Source organism: Arctopsyche grandis, unplaced genomic scaffold (assembly GCF_051622035.1).
Source record: "Arctopsyche grandis isolate Sample6627 unplaced genomic scaffold, ASM5162203v2 HiC_scaffold_40, whole genome shotgun sequence".
Lineage (NCBI taxonomy): Eukaryota > Metazoa > Arthropoda > Insecta > Trichoptera > Hydropsychidae > Arctopsyche > Arctopsyche grandis.
Window position 1 is genome coordinate 159,259 of NW_027518445.1, and position 7,239 is coordinate 166,497.

Genomic DNA, 7,239 nt, shown 5'->3' on the forward strand with positions numbered 1-7,239 from the left:
AGTGAGGTAAGCACGTTTTGTGGATATTTTGGCAATGTCCAATTCTTTGATTTCGGTGATGGTTAGGTTCAGATGGGTGAAATTTGGTAGGATAAAAACTTTTTGTGGATATTTTGGCAATGTCGAATTCTCTGACTTCGGTGATGGTTAGGTTAGGTTGGTTTAGGTATTGTGAAGTAAGCACGTTTTGTGGATATTTTCGCAATGTCCAATTCTTTGATTTCGGTGATGGTTAGGTTCAGATGGGTGAGGTTCTGTAGGATAAGAACTTTTTGTGGATATTTTGGCAATGTCGAATTCTCTGACTTCGGTGATGGTTAGGTTAGGTTGGGTTAGGTATAGTGAGGTAAGCACGTTTTGTGAATATTTTGGCAATGTCCAATTCTTTGATTTCGGTGATGGTTAGGTTCAGATGGGTGAGGTTTGGTAGGATAAGAACTTTTTGTGGATATTTTGGCATTGTCGAATTCTCTGACTTCGGTGATGGTTAGGTTAGGTTGGGTTAGGTACTGTGAGGTAAGCACGTTTTGTGGATATTTTATCATTGTCCAATTCTTTGATTTCGGTGATGGTTAGGTTCAGATAAGTGAGGTTTGGTAGGATAAGAACTCTTTGTGGATATTTTGGCAATGTCGAATTCTCTGACTTCGGTGATGGTAAGGTTAGGTTGGATAAGGTATAGTGAGGTAAGCACGTTTTGTGGATATTTTGGCAATGTCCATTTCTTCGATTTCAGTGATGGTTAGGTTCAGATGGGTGAGGTTTGGTGGGGTATGAATTTTTTGTGGATATTTTGGCAATGTTGAATTCTCCGACTTCAGTGATGGTTAGGTTAAGTTGGGTTAGGTATTGTGAGGTAAGCACGTTTTGTGGATATTTTATTATTGTCCAATTCTTTGATTTCGGTGATGGTTAGGTTCAGATAAGTGAGGTTTGGTAGGATAAGAACTCTTTGTGGATATTTTGGCAATGTCGAATTCTCTGACTTCGGTAATGATTAGGTTAGGTTGGTTTAGGTATTGTGAGGTAAGCACGTTTTGTGGATATTTTTGCAATGTCCAATTCTTTGATTTCGGTGATGGTTAGGTTCAGATGGGTGAGGTTCTGTAGGATTAGAACTTTTTGTGGATATTTTGGCAATGTCGAATTCTCTGACTTCGGTGATGGTTAGGTTAGGTTGGGTTAGGTATTGTGAGGTAAGCACGTTTTGTGGATATTTTGTCAAGCCTAATTCTTTGATTTCGGTGATGGTTAGGTTCAGATGGGTGAGGTTTGGTAGGATAAGAACTTTTTGTGGATATTTTGGCATTGTCGAATTCTCTGACTTCGGTGATGGTTAGGTTAGGTTGGGTTAGGTATAGTGAGGTAAGCACGTTTTGTGGATATTTTGGCAATGTCCAATTCTTTGATTTCGGTGATGGTTAGGTTCAGATGGGTGAAATTTGGTAGGATAAAAACTTTTTGTGGATATTTTGGCAATGTCGAATTCTCTGACTTCGGTGATGGTTAGGTTAGGTTGGTTTAGGTATTGTGAAGTAAGCACGTTTTGTGGATATTTTCGCAATGTCCAATTCTTTGATTTCGGTGATGGTTAGGTTCAGATGGGTGAGGTTCTGTAGGATAAGAACTTTTTGTGGATATTTTGGCAATGTCGAATTCTCTGACTTCGGTGATGGTTAGGTTAGGTTGGATAAGGTATAGTGAGGTAAGCACGTTTTGTGGATATTTTGGCAATGTCCATTTCTTCGATTTCAGTGATGGTTAGGTTCAGATGGGTGAGGTTTGGTGGGGTATGAACTTTTTGTGGATATTTTGGCAATGTTGAATTCTCTGACTTCAGTGATGGTTAGGTTAAGTTGGGTTAGGTATTGTGAGGTAAGCACGTTTTGTGGATATTTTATCATTGTCCAATTCTTTGATTTCGGTGATGGTTAGGTTCAGATAAGTGAGGTTTGGTAGGATAAGAACTCTTTGTGGATATTTTGGCAATGTCGAATTCTCTGATTTCGGTGATGTATAGGTTAGGTTGGTTTAGGTATTGTGAGGTAAGCACGTTTTGTGGATTATTTATCAATGTCCAATTTTTTGATTTCGGTGATGGTTAGGTTCAGATGGGTGAGGTTTGGTAGGACAAGAACTTTTTGTGGATATTTTGGCAATGTCGAATTCTCTGACTTCGGTGATGGTTAGGTTAGGTTGGGTTAGGTATTGTGAGGTAAACACGTTTTGTGGATTATTTATCAATATCCAATTCTTCGATTTCGGTGATGGTTAGGTTCAGATGGGTGAGGTTTGGTGGGGTATTAACTTTTTTTGGATATTTTGGCAATGTTGGATTCTCTGACTTCGGTGATGGTTAGGTTAGGTTGGGTTAGGTATTGTGAGGTAAGCACGTTTTGTGGATATTTTGGCAATGTTTAATTCTTTGATTTCGGTGATGGTTAGGTTCAGATGGGTGAGGTTTGGTAGGATAAAAACTTTTTGTGGATATTTTGGCAATGTCGAATTCTCTGACTTCGGTGATGGTTAGGTTAGGTTGGTTTAGGTATTGTGAAGTAAGCACGTTTTGTGGATATTTTCGCAATGTCCAATTCTTTGATTTCGGTGATGGTTAGGTTCAGATGGGTGAGGTTCTGTAGGATAAGAACTTTTTGTGGATATTTTGGCAATGTCGAATTCTCTGACTTCGGTGATGGTTAGGTTAGGTTGGGTTAGGTATAGTGAGGTAAGCACGTTTTGTGAATATTTTGGCAATGTCCAATTCTTTGATTTCGGTGATGGTTAGGTTCAGATGGGTGAGGTTTGGTAGGATAAGAACTTTTTGTGGATATTTTGGCATTGTCGAATTCTCTGACTTCGGTGATGGTTAGGTTAGGTTGGGTTAGGTACTGTGAGGTAAGCACGTTTTGTGGATATTTTATCATTGTCCACTTCTTTGATTTCGGTGATGGTTAGGTTCAGATAAGTGAGGTTTGGTAGGATAAGAACTCTTTGTGGATAATTTGGCAATGTCGAATTCTCTGACTTCGGTGATGGTAAGGTTAGGTTGGATAAGGTATAGTGAGGTAAGCACGTTTTGTGGATATTTTGGCAATGTCCATTTCTTCGATTTCAGTGATGGTTAGGTTCAGATGGGTGAGGTTTGGTGGGGTATGAATTTTTTGTGGATATTTTGGCAATGTTGAATTCTCCGACTTCAGTGATGGTTAGGTTAAGTTGGGTTAGGTATTGTGAGGTAAGCACGTTTTGTGGATATTTTATTATTGTCCAATTCTTTGATTTCGGTGATGGTTAGGTTCAGATAAGTGAGGTTTGGTAGGATAAGAACTCTTTGTGGATATTTTGGCAATGTCGAATTCTCTGACTTCGGTAATGATTAGGTTAGGTTGGTTTAGGTATTGTGAGGTAAGCACGTTTTGTGGATATTTTTGCAATGTCCAATTCTTTGATTTCGGTGATGGTTAGGTTCAGATGGGTGAGGTTCTGTAGGATAAGAACTTTTTGTGGATATTTTGGCAATGTCGAATTCTCTGACTTCGGTGATGGTTAGGTTAGGTTGGGTTAGGTATTGTGAGGTAAGCACGTTTTGTGGATATTTTGTCAAGCCTAATTCTTTGATTTCGGTGATGGTTAGGTTCAGATGGGTGAGGTTTGGTAGGATAAGAACTTTTTGTGGATATTTTGGCATTGTCGAATTCTCTGACTTCGGTGATGGTTAGGTTAGGTTGGGTTAGGTATAGTGAGGTAAGCACGTTTTGTGGATATTTTGGCAATGTCCAATTCTTTGATTTCGGTGATGGTTAGGTTCAGATGGGTGAAATTTGGTAGGATAAAAACTTTTTGTGGATATTTTGGCAATGTCGAATTCTCTGACTTCGGTGATGGTTAGGTTAGGTTGGTTTAGGTATTGTGAAGTAAGCACGTTTTGTGGATATTTTCGCAATGTCCAATTCTTTGATTTCGGTGATGGTTAGGTTCAGATGGGTGAGGTTCTGTAGGATAAGAACTTTTTGTGGATATTTTGGCAATGTCGAATTCTCTGACTTCGGTGATGGTTAGGTTAGGTTGGATAAGGTATAGTGAGGTAAGCACGTTTTGTGGATATTTTGGCAATGTCCATTTCTTCGATTTCAGTGATGGTTAGGTTCAGATGGGTGAGGTTTGGTGGGGTATGAACTTTTTGTGGATATTTTGGCAATGTTGAATTCTCTGACTTCAGTGATGGTTAGGTTAAGTTGGGTTAGGTATTGTGAGGTAAGCACGTTTTGTGGATATTTTATCATTGTCCAATTCTTTGATTTCGGTGATGGTTAGGTTCAGATAAGTGAGGTTTGGTAGGATAAGAACTCTTTGTGGATATTTTGGCAATGTCGAATTCTCTGACTTCGGTGATGTATAGGTTAGGTTGGTTTAGGTATTGTGAGGTAAGCACGTTTTGTGGATATTTTCGCAATGTCCAATTCTTTGATTTCGGTGATGGTTAGGTTCAGATGGGTGAGGTTCTGTAGGATAAGAACTTTTTGTGGATATTTTGGCAATGTCGAATTCTCTGACTTCGGTGATGGTTAAGTTAGGTTGGGTTAGGTAATGTGAGGTAAGCACGTTTTGTGGATATTTTGTCAAGCCTTATTCTTTAATTTCGGTGATGGTTAGGTTCAGATGGGTGAGGTTTGGTGGGGTATGAACTTTTTGTGGATATTTTGGCAATGTTGAATTCTCTGACTTCAGTGATGGTTAGGTTAAGTTGGGTTAGGTATTGTGAGGTAAGCACGTTTTGTGGATATTTTATTATTGTCCAATTCTTTGATTTCGGTGATGGTTAGGTTCAGATAAGTGAGGTTTGGTAGGATAAGAACTCTTTGTGGATATTTTGGCAATGTCGAATTCTCTGACTTCGGTGATGATTAGGTTAGGTTGGTTTAGGTATTGTGAGGTAAGCACGTTTTGTGGATATTTTCGCAATGTCTAATTCTTTGATTTCGGTGATGGTTAGGTTCAGATGGGTGAGGTTCTGTAGGATAAGAACTTTTTGTGGATATTTTGGCAATGTCGAATTCTCTGACTTCGGTGATGGTTAGGTTAGGTTGGGTTAGGTATAGTGAGGTAAGCACGTTTTGTGGATATTTTGGCAATGTCCAATTCTTTGATTTCGGTGATGGTTAGGTTCAGATGGGTGAAATTTGGTAGGATAAAAACTTTTTGTGGATATTTTGGCAATGTCGAATTCTCTGACTTCGGTGATGGTTAGGTTAGGTTGGGTTAGGTATTGTGAGGTAAGCACGTTTTGTGGATATTTTGTCAAGCCTAATTCTTTGATTTCGGTGATGGTTAGGTTCAGATGGGTGAGGTTTGGTAGGATAAGAACTTTTTGTGGATATTTTGGCTATGTCGAATTCTCTGACTTCGGTGATGGTTAGGTTAGGTTGGGTTAGGTATAGTGAGGTAAGCACGTTTTGTGGATATTTTGGCAATGTCCAATTCTTTGATTTCGGTGATGGTTAGGTTCAGATGGGTGAAATTTGGTAGGATAAAAACTTTTTGTGGATATTTTGGCAATGTCGAATTCTCTGACTTCGGTGATGGTAAGGTTAGGTTGGATAAGATATTGTGAGAAAGGCACGTTTTGTGGATATTTTATTAATGTCCAATTCTTTAATTTCGTTGATGGTTAGGCTCAGATGGGTGAGGTTTGGTAGGATAAGAACTTTTTGTGGATATTTTGGCAATGTCGAATTCTCTGACTTCGGTGATGGTTAGGTTAGGTTGGGTTAGGTATTGTGAGGTAAGCACGTTTTGAGGATTATTTATCAATATCCAATTCTTTGATTTCGGTGATGGTTAGGTTCAAATGGGTGAGGTTTTGTAGGATAAGAACTTTTTGTGGATATTTTGGCAATGTCGAATTCTCTGACTTCGGTGATGGTTAGGTTAGGTTGGGTTAGGTAATGTGAGGTAAGCACGTTTTGTGGATATTTTGGCAATGTCCATTTCTTCGATTTCGGTGATGGTTAGGTTCAGATGAGCGAGGTTTGGTGGGGTATGAACTTTTTGTGGATATTTTGGCAATGTTGAATTCTCTGACTTCGGTGATGGTTAGGTTAGGTTAGGTTTGGTATTGTGAGGAAAGCACGTTTTGTGGATAATTTGGCAATGTCGAATTCTTTGATTTCGGTGAAGGTTAGGTTCATATGGGTGAGGTTTGTTAGTATAAGAACTTTTTGTGGATATTTTGGCAATGTCAAATTCTCTGACTTCGGTGATGGTTAGCTTAGGTTGGGTTAGGTATTGTGAGGTAAGCACGTTTTGTGGATATTTTCGCTATGTCCAATTCGTTGATTTCGGTGATGGTTAGGTTCAGATGGGTGAGGTTTGGTAGGATAAGAACTTTTTGTGGATATTTTGGCAATGTCGAATTCTCTGACTTCGGTGATGGTTAGGTTAGGTTGGGTTAGGTATTGTGAGGTAAACACGTTTTGTGGATTATTTATCAATATCCAATTCTTTGATTTCGGTGATGGTTAGGTTCAGATGGGTGAGGTTTTGTAGGATAAGAACTTTTTGTGGATATTTTGGCAATGTCGAATTCTCTGACTTCGGTGATGGTTAGGTTAGGTTGGGTTAGGTATTGTGAGGTAAGCACGTTTTGTGGATATTTTGTCAAGCCTAATTCTTTGATTTCGGTGATGGTTAGGTTCAGATGGGTGAGGTTTGGTAGGATAAGAACTTTTTGTGGATATTTTGGCATTGTCGAATTCTCTGACTTCGGTGATGGTAAGGTTAGGTTGGGTTAGGTATTGTGAGGTAAGCACGTTTTGTGGATATTTTGTCAAGCCTAATTCTTTGATTTCGGTGATGGTTAGGTTTAGATGGGTGAGGTTTGGTAGGATAAGAACTTTTTGTGGATATTTTGGCATTGTCGAATTCTCTGACTTCGGTGATGGTTAGGTTAGGTTGGGTTAGGTACTGTGAGGTAAGCATGTTTTGAAGATATTTTGGCAATGTCTAATTCTTTAATTTCGTTGATGGTAAGGCTCAGATTGGTGAGGTTTGGTAGGATAAGAACTTTTTGTGGATATTTTGGCAATGTCGAATTCTCTGACTTCGGTGATGGTTAGGTTAGGTTGGATAAAGTATAGTGAGGAAAGCTCGTTTTGTGGATATTTTGGCAATGTCCATTAATTCGATTTCGGTGATGGTTAGGTTCAGATGCTTAGGTTTGGTGGGGTATTAATTTTTTTT